The sequence below is a fragment of the Tamandua tetradactyla genome, chromosome 1, assembly GCF_023851605.1.
Source record: "Tamandua tetradactyla isolate mTamTet1 chromosome 1, mTamTet1.pri, whole genome shotgun sequence".
In the NCBI taxonomy this organism is placed as follows: domain Eukaryota; kingdom Metazoa; phylum Chordata; class Mammalia; order Pilosa; family Myrmecophagidae; genus Tamandua; species Tamandua tetradactyla.
The window spans coordinates 149,092,671-149,107,426 of record NC_135327.1 but is presented as its reverse complement, the minus strand read 5'-3'; the positions used below and the strand labels follow the sequence as shown (position 1 = coordinate 149,107,426).

General features: G+C 38.3%; 1 long non-coding RNA gene across 7 annotated transcripts in view; it reads left to right on the top strand.

Moving 5' to 3' along the window:
• LOC143686929 (uncharacterized) overlaps nt 1-14,756 on the top strand; it is a 372,401-nt gene that overhangs the window by 148,670 nt on the left and 208,975 nt on the right. For 2 of the 7 annotated variants that reach the window (XR_013177318.1, XR_013177314.1), the window contains one exon: nt 5,600-5,631. The exons of the other annotated variants lie outside the window; for them this stretch is intronic. This is a non-coding gene — a long non-coding RNA (uncharacterized LOC143686929). The remainder of the gene's footprint in view (nt 1-5,599; nt 5,632-14,756) is intronic. 7 annotated transcript variants of the gene reach the window in all.

Genomic DNA, 14,756 nt, shown 5'->3' with positions numbered 1-14,756 from the left:
GTCTCTTTCAATTATTTATATTTAAAGTCTAGTTTGTCAAATATTAGTGTAGCTAAACCTTACTATATTTTGGTTGTTTTTTGAATGAAATATCTTTTTCCAATCTTTCGCTGTGAATCTATTGTTGTCTTAAAGTCTAAAGTGAGTCTATTAGACAGCATATGGATGGGTCCTGTTTTTTTTTAAATTCATTCTGATGGTCTGTGTCTATTGGTAGGGGATTTTGATCCATTAACATTTAATGTTATTATTGTAAGATCAGTACTTCTACCACTTTGCCATTTGGATTTTATATGTCATATCTTATTCTTTCCCTTTTCTACTATTATTGATAGTCTTCATTTCTACACTCTTCTCCATATCTCTCTTCTGTATTTTCCTATTGCCTGTAGTGCTCCTTTTAGTATTTCTTGTACTCCTGGTCTCTAGGTCACAAACTCTCTCAGTGAATATCTGAAAATATTTTAATCTCCCCCTCATTTCTTTTTGGGAGGTGCATGATTTGGGAATTGAACCTGGGTCTCCTGCATGGTAAGCAAACATTCTAACACTGAACCATCCATGCACCCTTCCCCCTCTTTTTTTGGGCAGGGGCATGCATGGTCCAGGAATCAAACCCAGGTCTCCCATATGGAAGGCAAGATTCTACCATTGAACCACTCATGTACCCTGTCCCTCTCATTTTTGAAGGACAGTTTTACCAGGTCTAGACTTATTGGTTGGTAGTTTTTTGTCTTTCAGAATCTTAAATATATCATACCACTGCTCTCTCTCCTCCATGATTTCTGCTGAGAAATCCACACATAGTCTTATTTTGTGTGTGATGGATTGCTTTTCTCTTGCTGCTTTCAGAATTCTCTTTGCCTTTGATATTAGACAATCTGATTACTAAGTGTTTTGGAGTAAGTATATGCAGATCTATTGTGTCTGGAGTATGCTGCATTTCTTGTATCTGTAATCTATGCCTCTCCTAAGAGATGGAAAATTTTCAGTGATTATTTCCTCTACTAGTCTTTCTGCAACTTTTCCTTTCACTTCTCCTTGTGGAACATCTGCAGCATTTGTATTCATGCACTTCATGTTGGTGTTTAATTCCCTGAGACCTTGCTCATGTTTTTCCATTCTTTTCCCTATCTGTTTTTTTTTGCATATAGGATTTCAGCTGTTCTGTCCTTTAGTTCACCAATCCTTTCTTCTGCCTCTTCAAATCTGTTATTGTAAGTCTCCATTGGGGCTTTCATCTCTTCTATTGTGCCTCTCATTCCCATAAGTTCAGCCATTTGTTTTTTTTCAAGCTTTCAAGTTCTTCTTCATGGTTACACAATCTCTTCTTTATATCATTCATATCTTTTGCCATTTCTTCCTTCAACTCATTGATTTGATTTTTGACTTAATTTAGTTTGTTTGATTGAACACTAATTAGTTGTTTCAACTCTTGTATCTCATTTGAAGTGTTAGTTTGCTCCTTTTACTGGGTAATAGCTTCATTTTTCCTAGTATGACTAACAATTTTTTATTGGTGTCTTGCTAACTGATTTCCTTGATTAGTTTATTCTGGAGGCCATTTTCACTATTTTATCTAGGGTTTTGTTGTTGATTTACTGTGTTTTCTAGCATTCAGTTCAACTTATTCTAGACCTGTAGTATAGCTTCTCTTTAACTGTTTAGCATTTTTCAGCTCTTATTTTTTCTGGTTCTTGCCCTACCTAAATGGATACTTTTTATTTTTTAGGAGGGTCTCCCCAGATATCATCATCCTCAGCCATGTATTCCCAGACAAGACAGGCCCAGTTCTCAGGAGAAGGGTGCACTCAGTATCAAGTTTCCCCAGGGATGAGACCCAGCAGATCGTTAAAGATTCCTGCAAAACTTCTAGACTCTGTGCTTTTCCTGTCTATCACAGCAGGTGATACTTGTCAACCTGCAGCTCCCCACTGGCATAAAGTGGTGTGGTAACTTTAAATTCTAAGCAGACCCTGTAGTTGCCAGAGGAGTGGTTAAGAAAGAAGCTAAGGTAGGAGACATGTTTAGGACTTAGCCCCTGGGGTCTGAATTCTCTGATTTTGGGCCTTCACATGGGCTGGCACCTGCCCTCCTTTAACTGGGAAAGATAAGCCCTTTAGGGAATTAACTCCTTCACTTGTCTTGTTACTTTATCTCTAATACCTATCTTAACTTTGCCTTTGCTTGGATCTGGGCTAGCAATCAAAAATGCCTGAGGGTTTCTCTAATGAACTACTTAGACTAGTTAAAAAAAAGGAAAGAAAAAATTTCTTTTCAAAGTCAGTCCCCAGCCCCCAAGATTTACCTGTTAAGAGTAGAAGTTGGTACCTGGCTGTATGTGGCTTGAAGCACCCCCCTCATTATTCTATTCTGGGCTGGGCTGAGTCTAAAACCTAAGCCTCATATTTTGTTTGTTTTATTTTATTTATTTATTTATTTTTGTCCCTCCTGTCTGCAGGGGAAAACCTCAGGATTCTTTTCCTGCTTGCTCTTGGTTTATCTGTACTTAGAACTTATATTTAGCTGTCCAAATTTGTTAATTAAAACTACAACTGGAGCTTGGCTGGGCTACCCTTCCTTGCCCCCAGCAAAGACTGCTTCTTTTATCCCATGGAAAGTGTCTCTGACTGAGCTGGCCATGCCAGAAGAGGAGGGGTGCTGCCTCTGGATTTGGGGGGCTTTACTCACAGTTCTGTGGTGTCGCCTTGGTCCTTTCATCCATTCTAAACTGGTATATGATATGTGTCTGGTCACGGATGTCCCCCAAACAGCTGTTACAGATAGTTTCTGGCTATTTACTAGCGTCTCTAAAGAACAAACTAAATTCCACACCTCCCTATGCTGCCAGCTTGCCTCCTGGGTCTGATTTTAATCAGAATTCTGGCCTATTAATTCTCAGTGACAAATGATTCTTGCTTGAGAACCAAGGAATGTCAAAGGACACTTGTACATGGGGGAACTCAAAGCAAGAAAAAATTGCAAAAACTTATATAGTGAGCATATCACAGAAATAAATTGTATTAAAATATTCAAGGGGAGGTTTGATGTTCTTAAATACATGCAGGTGTTCTATTATTTATTTTTCTATTTATGTAATGAATAATTAAAGAGCAAACTGAGGCACTAGAAAATATGTGATAGATGGTAAATGAATGAAACGTAAAGTTCCCAGACTGGTAGGAGGAAATGGGTCTCGCCACAGATAGCAATGGGTGAGGGTAGCGTGAATGAGATGATAAACACTGACTGTGGGCTGGCCAAAACTGTAGTTGTTTAACAAATATTTGTTCCCTGCCTTACACAAACCCAATATATCTGCATTGATAAAATGTTTCACATTTCATTCCACATGTTTGATTTCTTGTGAATTTTGATAATATAATAATTATGAAGACTTTCACAATTCAAGTAGCCAGAAGTAAAATAGAAGTTAAACCTGTGCAATTTATATTCAGGTTAATTGCATATGACAATCAAGCTGAGAATATACTTTCCTTGAGTCAAATGTAGCACTGCTACCTAGTAGGAAAATTTGTGGAGGTCCTACTGGGAACTTCCAACATTCTGGGGAGTGCAAGAAGCATTTACTATTTGATGACTTGAGAACAACTGAAAAACACGATGGGCTCATGAGAACAATGTATATGACTTATAATGCCACTTGAGAATAAAGCTAAAAATTCTGTCTGCATGATAATTGCCTGGTTTGCTTGTTTGCACTCACAAAATCACAATTGGTGCTCTCAAAAAGTTTGCATTGAAAAAAGTGGATGTGGCTTTTGTTTTTCATTAAGTTGCTTAAATTATGTGGATGGGTTAGTTGATGAAAATAGTTATATTGTGTGCATGGACAATGTTTGACAATTTTTTACTGTATGGATTAATTACTTCAAGCAAAATACTGAATATGAGAGAGAGAGGAGATACAGAAAGGGATAAAGCAGAGCCAGCCCTAGAGAGATAGATACAGCTACTGGTATAAAGGTGTAGGGACAGAAAGATACAGATATCAATATGATATTCCACTCCTTGAGAACAGTGAACCAGTTAAACTGGTAAACTAAAATGTCCCATAAGCACTTTTGAGAGTGGAAAGTTTTCTAAAAATTTATTCTTATTCAGAGTGTTAGTCATTGTTTTAGTTTGCTAGCTGCTGGAATGCAATATATTGGAAATGGAATGGCTTTTTAAAAGGGTAATTTAATAAGTTGCTAGTTTACAGTTCTAAGGCTGAGAAGATGTCCCAATTAAAATAAGTCTATAGACATATCCTATCTAAGGTATACAGGGAAAGATACCTTCATTCAAGAAGGCAGATGAAGTTCAGAATTTCTCTCTCATCTGGAAGAACACATGGTGAACAGGTGTCATCCGCTAGCTTCTTCTCCTGGCTTCCTGTTTCGTGAAGCTCCCCGGGAGGCATTTTCCTTCTTCATCTCCAAAGTTTGCTGACCCTAGGACTCTTCTTCTCAGGGCTATGCCATTCTGCTCTGTTCTCTTTGAATTGCTCTCTTTCCCAAATGTTTCCTCTTTTACAGGACTTCAGAAACTAATCAAGACCCACCCAAGTGGGTGGAGACATGTCATCACTTAATCCAGTTTAACAACCACTCTTGATTGGGTTACATCTCCAGGGAGATGATCTAATTACAGTTTCAAACATACAGTGTTGAATAGGGATTATTCTGCCTTTACAAAATGGGCTTTAGATTAAAACATGGCTTTTCTAGGGGACATACATCCTTTCAAACCAGCACAGTCATATATAAGGTGATCGCACAATTTACTGTGACTGTAGGGAGCACTATGAATAACTATGCAAGAACCACATGTGAATGGCACTTTTGAAGCCATGATCCCCACATTCATTGACACTTTTTCCATGGAGTGGTGAGTTCCATGTCCCATTTTCTTGAAACTGGGTGGGCTTGTGACTGCTTCAAACAAGAGAGTTCAGTAAAATGATGCTGTGTGACTTTTGAGGCTGGATTAAAAAATGGTGATGGACCTTCTGAATTGATCATTGGAACATTCACTGTTGGAGCCCTGAACCACAAAACTAGAAGTCTGGCTACTCTGAGGCTGCCCTGCTGTAAGGGAGCTGGATGTTCCTGTCCTTTTAGCCTAGGTGCCAGATACGTTAGTGAATGAATTTCAGATGGTTCCAGCCCCAGCCAGCGAAGACGTGGAGTCTTTCTGGCTGAAACTTCAGCCACCAGGTGGCAGACACAACCCATTCCCACTATGGTCTATTGAGTTCCTGACCCACAGAATCTCTGAATATAATATAATGGTTGTTTCAAACCACTAAAATTTGTAGTAATCTGATATACAGTGAAAGTAAGGGAGAAAAATGTAATGAAAACAGTTTCTTTTCCTTTTTTCATGAATCTTGGTGGCTATGTTATTGAAAATTGAGATATATTTTCATGCTAACTTGGGTTTATAAAGACATTCACCAAATCAAGAGAATAAAAGTAAAACACATATTTAAGATAATTTGCTAGATATCCATTATCAAAAATATTTTATTTTATCTCTTGCCTTTGAGATTTGAATATCCTATGTAATTATCTCACGGTTTTTATTTTTATAGCATCTAGTAGAGTGCCTGGCACAACATCAAAGGTCAGTGCATATTTGAGTATTATTTTTTTATCAACATTTCTATTCACATGGTAGCTGCCAGAAAATAGAGGTAAAAATTGGAAAGTGAATGTGAAACGAGTTGTTATGACAGTGGGATATGGGAATATGTTCAGGGCACAACAGAAACTTTTAACAAATGATCCCTTTATTACTTTCATGGAATAAAGATTCCAGAAAAGAAAAATAATCTCTTCGTCACTTACACAGCACAAAGAGTCAAAAAGAGCAGGGGGAGAAGTCCCACCATGGCCAATCTCTGGGATGCCCCAAAACTGCTCCAGATCAAGGTCATATATGGTAGCTTCATATACCCCACTTCACACTGGAGAAGAGAGACACATTTATACAGTTTGAGTGTAGTTTTTGTTTGTTTGTTTTTTCCTTTTTCTCATGGGCAGGCTCCAGGAATCAAACCTGGGTCTCTGGCATGGAAGGTGGGAATTCTGCCACTCAGCCACCATCACACCACCCTGAGTGTAGTTTTTAATCCAACTCGTGGAGAAGGGGTCCTGCCACTGAAATTCCTGTTCTGCTAAGCATTTGGGAATGTGTGTTCCTGGTTTCTGGGTTTAGTGTCTGTCAGGGTCTCTTTATTAGACTTAGAAATCTCCCAGAGATTGCCAAGTGGCACACAAAAGAAAAGGAGTTGGGGGTGGCAGAAGGGCAGAGGATAGCTTTTATGTGTTCATGGCTTCCCCAGACAAGGAGGGTAGGTGAGGTCTGGGTAATGGTGGCTCAACAGGTATCTGTGATTTCCCTAACAGTGAGGCTTAGAGAATATTGTTTCTACATTGAGAAATTATTAGGACACCCCTTGAATGGGATAAGTTTTCCAGGTATTAAATAAAGTATTATCATCATCTCTCCATACTACCAAAATGTCACCAAGCTATAATTACACTGATTGCCCATCTTTGTTTGAAAATCAGGAGCAAAACCTTATACTCTCTGAAAGGAAATTAACTGAGAGCATACTAATCTAATTTGCAATCAGAACAAAGAGAAAACATTTCTGAGGAATTAATATTGGGACAAAAGAAAGTATAATCTTTTAAGTTCAATTTAATTTGAATGCAAGGTTATTATACAATAAAGAGAAAGACTATTCAGCCCTTTTAAATATTGTGTGCGATTTTCCTTTGACATGTTCTTTAAACTACATCATGTTCATTCAATATAACATATTAGCTGTACTCAAAGTGTTGTACACAGACTTATTTTAAGGCAACCGAAACCTTGATCAGAGTCCTATTTTATATTTGAATAATTAAAAATTTTTCTAGATAGTTTCCTTTTTTCTTTTTCATGTGTCACTGTGACTGTGCTATGGAAGAAGTGAGTGAATAGGATAAAACGGGGGAAGATACTGTTTTCATTGTATTTATGAATGCTTAACTTTCAACATTCAATTAATTGGTCAAATACTTTCACTCAACTTCCAAGGTGAATGCTTGCAATTATTGACATCTTATTTCTGTCTAATAGGATTAGTCAGGGTTGTGAGTAAGCAAATAGTGGAGTCAGGCAGAAAACTTTCATATCACTTTTTGTTTACTCTAAGATAAATAGTAGAGGCGAATTGACCAGCTACTACACAATTGCCAACAGCCCCAAGACAGTCGACTTTGGATTGTTGAAGTGACAATATGATGAATCTCAGTATGAAATGTCAGTCACACCTCATTACTCTACCTCATTCTTTTGTCCAGCTTTTGGAAGGCAATCTTTCCTCTGGATGCATTTGCTGATTCAACAGCTTACACTCATGCCAACTTTGAGGACTTCCTGCCTTTCCTCTCCCCTCAGAACAATATTAATGTCATAAAGCACGTGGCGAATTACTTTATTGGAATGCTAGCACTATCTCATCTAAATGAGTGCCTTTATCAGACCCCAGTATGTTTGGAAAACGTACATGAGAACATTCATTTAAACTCAAACAATATCACGATAGACAAGGGAACTGTGTTTCTCACGTTTTAAAGTCTTGATAAAACATGCTTACATTAATTCTGCAGTACTGGTGAAAAAGAAAAATAACAGCACAGAAATGAAAGTTTTGACTAGCGTATTTCTTTTGTGTTAAAGAATAATTTGCAATTAAGCATCTGAAAAGAAACTACTTATTAATTCGGCTAAACACCTTTATCAAGAATGTATCTCATTAATTGCCAAAAGCAACCCAGATTCAAACCCTTTCTTCTAGATTGAACAAAAGACCATGTAGTATTAAAAACAAGTATGTATGCAATCTGTTACTGAAATATCTTTCATTTGTTTCCATGAATTTTTAAAAGGTAAGAAAATGGCGAAGAGTTTAGTCAACTGGTTGTAAAAATGCCTCATCGTTAGTAATAATTATGTTTATTGCAATAGCAATATAAGCTGCAATTCCTTTAAAAATTAGTTACTTGGTTGGTGATATTGTCTGAACTTACTATGTCATGCTGGAATTCCTGGACCAATGAGAGAACTTGGAATGTATAGTGTCTCATAAAACTATAGCCACCAAAATATTTCCTTGCTCAGAATTCTATTTTCTTTTCATAACTTGCATAGAATTTATCTCTGTATTTTATTAATTTTTAGATCTAAAATTAAAATAGATAAATGCTTTTACTTAAAATATAAACTTTGGGCATATTAAGAAAAAATTTATTATTCAATAAGCAAAGTTCCAGGCTAACCATACAGAATTCTACTCATTCCATTCCTCTGTAGGAAATGACAGTGGGGGAAAAAAAAGGAGGAACTGTCATATTTGAAAACTTTGCTTCATAAAAATGATGAGGAGAGTATGTTATGTTGATTCAAATATTAGGATTTAATTATTTTTTTTAAATATCCAAATGGTAACATTACCACATGGCCTCAAATTAAATAATAAATGACTTTTAAAGGAAAAGGAAAGCATTGATTCCATGCATATCATTAGGATGGTAGCTCAAAGTGTCAAATATGAGAACGATAATTGCTCCATAGGACTCTGACTTCAGAAATTTTGCAGTGTAAATCAGGTAAGTTATAAAAAATATACCTCTATTTTGCTGAACTTTCAAAATAATTTCAAAGGCACAAACAACATGCATCCCATTTTTCTTTTTTTTCTGATTAGGGACATGATGAGTATATACTAAGCATTGTAATATAAATATGATCAGATGCTCAAATAGTTTTTAAAAGAGCTTATGAGGTGTGGCTTGATTTAGCAGCATTAGATTGTAACTGCTGCCTTTGCTAGGCTCCCCATGAGCTTTACATATTATAATTTTTAATTAACCCAAATCACGTTGTAAACAACAGGTCCAGCGCACAATCCCTTCTCTACCATTCTTGTGTGTCTTCAATCTTGTAGGACAGCTCTTGATGCCTGGTGGGAAAATAAACTGTGCATGCGCTTCTCCCGCTGACCCAGAAGCAGCAAGCTCTGCCAAGGCGGCCAGGGAAGAAACCCATTCTGTAAGGCTAAAGCTCATCAAAAGGCCTCTAAACTGCTTTTCCCCAAAGTATGCCTGAATGCACTCAGAACTACTTTATCCACAGCACTGCTTAAACAATTCCAAGATAACATCCATTTATCATTTAGTCATAGACGGGCTCAATGGTGAAATATCTGCCTTTAGGGATAATGGGAAATTTATGTACATTTACTTAAATTAAGAGAGCTGAGCCTCCTTAATTCACAATGATGAATTTCTTTACTAAGGAGTATAAGGCAAACTTAAGGTAATATGTTACCATATCACAACCTCATTAGATTGTCATTGTTAGAAAACATAGTAACTCTGTAAGTTATGGGGTAAACGAACTGCAGTTGGAGAGTGCTAAACATTGTAAAGTTAGGGAACACTTATTATGAATTAATGACATTGAGATGGATTTATTTGGAGAATTAATAAGTCTAATGATAGCTTTGTCCTAAAACTTTGAATATGAAGTATCTTGTATGCTCTTAAATAAAATGGATTGAGCTAATAAATATGTGCATAACTATTCCTATGCTAAAATTAAGTAAAAATGCTCATGAATTTCCATAGCATGCTTTCAATTTTCCATGCACCTAAGGCATTGTTGAGTAATGTAAAGCACAAGCCCTCTTCTAGTTAATTTGGGGTTTGCTGCTATCTTTACAGCTGATTCAAATTGCCTTATAGCAGAATCAATCAATTACACAGAAAATGACTGTTAATAAGCTTAAATATTGTCATTGTTAACGAATGTGGTCATTTCCTAAGATAGAGCCTAAGTTAGCTGTAAGTCAATTAGAATGAGGCCATTGCTTCTCACCTGGCCTACCCCACAGCACAGGTTCTCAATCAGGAGTGATTTTGCCACACCCTCCCCGCTCCCCCCTGCCCACAGCCCCACCAGCTGGGATATTTGGAAATGGCTGGAGAAATATTTTAATATTGTGACTGCGGTGGGGAGGTGGTGGTGGTGCTATTGGTATCTGGTGCGTAGAGGCCAGTGAAACTGTTAAACATCCTACAGTGCACAGGACCATCCCCCCAAACAAAGAACGATCCCGCCCAAATTACTAATTGTGCTTCAGTTAAGAAACTCAGACCCATTGCAAGCTGTGGTTTGGGGAAGAAACTTGACTGTAACCAACTCAGTGTCTTCTCCAAGTCTCCATTTCATTATTTGCAAGAAAGCACCAAAAAATTGTCTCGCAGTATATGGAAAATTTTAATAATAATAGAAGTAATCAATCATTTATTTCCTGCTATTTTTTAAACATCCGAGCACTATCCCACGGCAAGATTTCTGCATTTAATTTTCCCTCTGCACGGATGTTCTTCCCACAGATTTATGGCTTCCCTCTTCAGATCCTACAGGTACTTACACAAAACATCATTTTTTTTTAAAAGCCCTCCTTTGACATCCCTATAGAAAATTCTGACCTGCCCCTGTTGCCTCCAGCGATCCCTATCCTCCCTCCCTGATCAAATACTCATTACCACTTGGCAGCCGACATACTACATTTGAATGTATGTATATTTCTGATTTGTTCTGTTTCAATTTCAGCACTTAGCACAGAATCTGGAATATAGGTGTGCTTAAAATTCATGAAATGAGAGCGTTTGCTCTGTCAGGCATTATAACAGGCCCTGGAGACAGCACTAGGATGAGAAGAGACAGCTGCCTCTCCTCAGGGAGCTTACATTCTAGCAGAGAAGCCACAAAAATATACTAATAAAATAATATAAAATATTTTATAAGGAAATATTGTCAATGAATTAGGCATAGAGAGAGATGAGAGAGCCCATTTTAGATAAGATGTCAGAGAAAGCTTTTCAGGTTAGGTGACATTTGAGCAGAGACTTGAAGGAATTTATAGAGCGCCATTAACAGAAATAACATTAACAATATCAACAATGACATTGATAATCAAGGGTTTATTATTGAGGGCTTTCTGCATGCCTTAATCTGAGCTAATTGCTTTCATTAACAAATTCACATTCCCAACAATGCTGTGATGCAGTTACTATTATCATTGCCATTGTATTGATGATGGAAACAAAGTACAAAATAGTTAAGTTGATTAAATGTGAGAAGCATATCAGACACTCATTAAACCATAGCTATTTATATTCTGAACAGCAGTTTCAAAGCGGAGTCTCTTGAAATTTTGTGATGATAAATTTCCTGTGGCTGCTTAGGTTCATTCTCTGTGCTGCTGCTCTTGGATTTGACAGCAGGGCATAAAATTCAAATAACATGAAACAGATTTGGGGAAGAGGATTAAGACTTGGCAATGGATTCCATCCCGTGAAGGTATTGGGGACAGCTTCATTAATGAGAAACTTTAGCCAGTCAAGAAATACTGTGATCAAAGACAAATCAGCCTGGATTCTTTTGTTGCAAAGTCTATTACTGTATTCCTCTTTTGCTGCCCAGATAGCAAAATGCTTCCCTGGATTAAGTGCACAATAGCATGAAGGGCTGAATGCAGGCAAGTGGTTGTTACTTTGAGTACCAGTAGGACATAAGGTGTGGTCATGAGGAATCCAGGTGGGCAAAGTTGGCTTGGTTGGTATCCAGGCCTGTACATGCTTTAGTTTGCAAGCTGCCACAGTGCACTATACCAGAATTGGAATGGCTTTTAAAAAAGAGAATTTAAGAAGTTATAAATTACAGTTTTAAGCCTATAAACATGTCCAAACTAAGGCATCCAGGGAAAGATACCTTAACTCAGGAAGGTTGATGGGTCAGGAACACCTCTGTCAGCTGGGTAGTCTTGTGGCTGGCATCTGCTGGTCCCCTGCTCCTGGGCCCCATTGCTTTCAGCCTCTGTTCCTGTGGGGGTTCTTCACTTTGCTTCTCCTGGGCTGGCCTTCATCTCTTGGCTTCCCTTGGCTCTCTCCAGGTTCTGGCTTGCTTAACATCTCATGGCAACTTCTGCTGGGCTCCAAGCATCTCCAAATATCTGTGTCTCTGTTCTCCAAGTATCAGCATCTGTGTCAGCATTCTCTCTCTGTCGGCTCTGTCATTTCTGTAGACTTTCTCCAAAATGTTTCTTCTTTTAAAGAACTCCATTAAACTAATCAAAACCCACCTTGAATGGGTGAAATCACATCCCCATTTAATCAAATTGTCACACCCACAATTGACCATGCCACAGCTCCATGGAGAAAATCTAATTGAAAGTTTCCAACCTGCAGTACTGAATTAAAATGAAAAGAAATGGCTGCTTCCACAACATTGAATCAGGATTAAAACATGGCTTTTCTGGGCTTCATAATATTTTCAAACTGGCATACTACTTTATAGGAGGGATTTAATGATTGAGCTGGGGTTCAGTAGCATGTGTCTAGACTCCAAGAGAAGGAAAGGGAGTTGAAGAAAGGAGAAATTCTTTTAAATAAAATAGGAAAAAGAGGTGTGAGGGAAAATGTATACCAGAATCTTGATCATGAGTGCTCCATGGAACACCAGGGCAGATGGAAAGTCACCAGGAGGTTAATACCATAATTTGTTAGTATGAACTCTATCATCTTGATGACTCTAGTAAGCAAGTCAAAGTAAACATGGAAGCCCAATTATCAACTCTAGTATTTTTATCCTGCATCAGTCTAAGAGATTGGGCTTTAAAAAAAAAATAGTTACTATTTCAAATAAGGATTGATTCAGAAGCCAGGGATGGACCTAGCCTATAGATAAATCAAGTACCCAGTAAAAATGCAAAACTTCCATTTGTTTCTTGGATTTACTTACCTCCCATATATTAAAGAATCTTATTTTGTCTCAATCCTTCTCTCTCTTACATGTTTAACTTCACTCTCTCATCTCAATCTCTCCCATAATATTTCTTAAAACTTGTCTTTTCCATCCTAGAAAATGCCATTGCTTGACTCTGCACCTCCCCCTCCAATGATTTTATTTCATTTCCATCTTCTTCTCATTTTTTTTTTTTTTTTTTTGGCATGGGTAGGCCCTGGGAACCAAACTCGGGTCTCCGGCATGGCAGGCGAGAATTCTGCCACTGAGACACCATTGCCCACCCTTCCCTATTCTTTTGCATGCACTTCTTGAGAGGGTTATCTATCCCTGCTCACTTACAGCACAAAACACTCCAGTATAGCTTCCACCCTATCTCCTCCTAAGACAGCTCTGGATACTACCAACATTTGTGTTGTAAAACACTTTGAAATCATTGTTGTAGTATTCAACAGAATTAATTCTTACTTCTAGAAACCATTTTAGTTTATTTTAAACCAATTATTTCTGAGCACTCTTTCTTTTACCTTTCTAACTGTCCTTAGGATGTTAGACAGCCCCGGGAGTTCTAGGAGAAATTGAGACCTGAACCAATGGCTGGCTTCATCAGGACTCTTGACTCGGTCACAGGAAAGAATTCAAGAACTTGTCAGTGTGTAATGAATAGTACAATAAACTTAATGCTGGAGAGCCCCAGGAGTTCTCAGCTGGATTCCAGAGAGTCCTGGAATTTTTTAGCCAGATGTTGGAGAGCTCCAGAAATTCTCTGCTGTATGCTTCAGAACTCTGGGAATTCTCTGTTAGATGCTAGAGAACCCCAGGAATTCTCAGTGAAGTTGAGACCTCAACTAGGAACTGATGCCATGAAGGTTCTTGACTGACTGAACCACAGGAAAGAACTCAAGGACTCGTCAGTGTGTACAACACAAAATCCCAAAGATCAGCCAATGTGTACAACTCAAAACTTTAATCTGCAGCAAAAGTACATGTTTGAAGGAAGATGAGCTCAGGCATTTTCCAAAGGAGGAAAAACAGTCTGAGGTTGAGATCTTTGCATTATAAGGATTTGGAGGGGCCCTTCCTCCTCTGGCTGTGCTAAGAAGAGATTGATGAGCTGTGCTTTTCTCTGTTCTTTTCATGTGCCAACCTGAGTGAGAGCTAGGTGTGCAGAGGCTAAAGTAGGTGTGTGTATGTCAAAAGGAATTTTTTGTTATGGGTCTTAGTGTCACTTCTCCCTTCCTCCTCCCTTATCTAACCTGCCTCATTTCTCTCTCAGAGAATCCTACTCCCTTAAATATAAGGGGTGCTGAAGGAGGAAGGTCTTCTCTGTTTCCTGGTGATAGAGGGGGCATTGTCCCTGCCTGTAATGGGAGTGGAATTTTCTGGCTATGGTATCTAATGATTCTTCCGGAGGGTATGGGGGCAGGGCTTGCATCTTTCTTGTTCTGTTGCAACCCCTTGATTTTCTATTGATGTCTTACAAGGGTATCCAATCTGTACCATGACTCATGCTGTTACTGTTGAGGTGCAGCGTTCTAAGAGAGAGAGACAGAGATGAAAACCCACAACACCAAGGAGAGGTAGGCTGGTTAAGCCCTATAAAAAACGAAAGGATGGAGTGAAGAATGGCACCGATCCTGGGTGGCAGAAACTCATATAAATCAAGTAGGAGATCTTGGGACTCAGTGGACAATCAAGTGGCCTGGTCTTTAAAAGAGTTACTATCCTGTGTTATTTTTGAGTTCTGTAAAAACAACAACCCTCTCCCATGAATGCACATGATACTCCATGGGTTGCTGTAAGGGCATCTAGGGCTTGTCAGTTTGGGAGGATGACTAAAACACTTGTTTCTGACCACCAGTGGGGTAGCTTAGGTGGGTTTT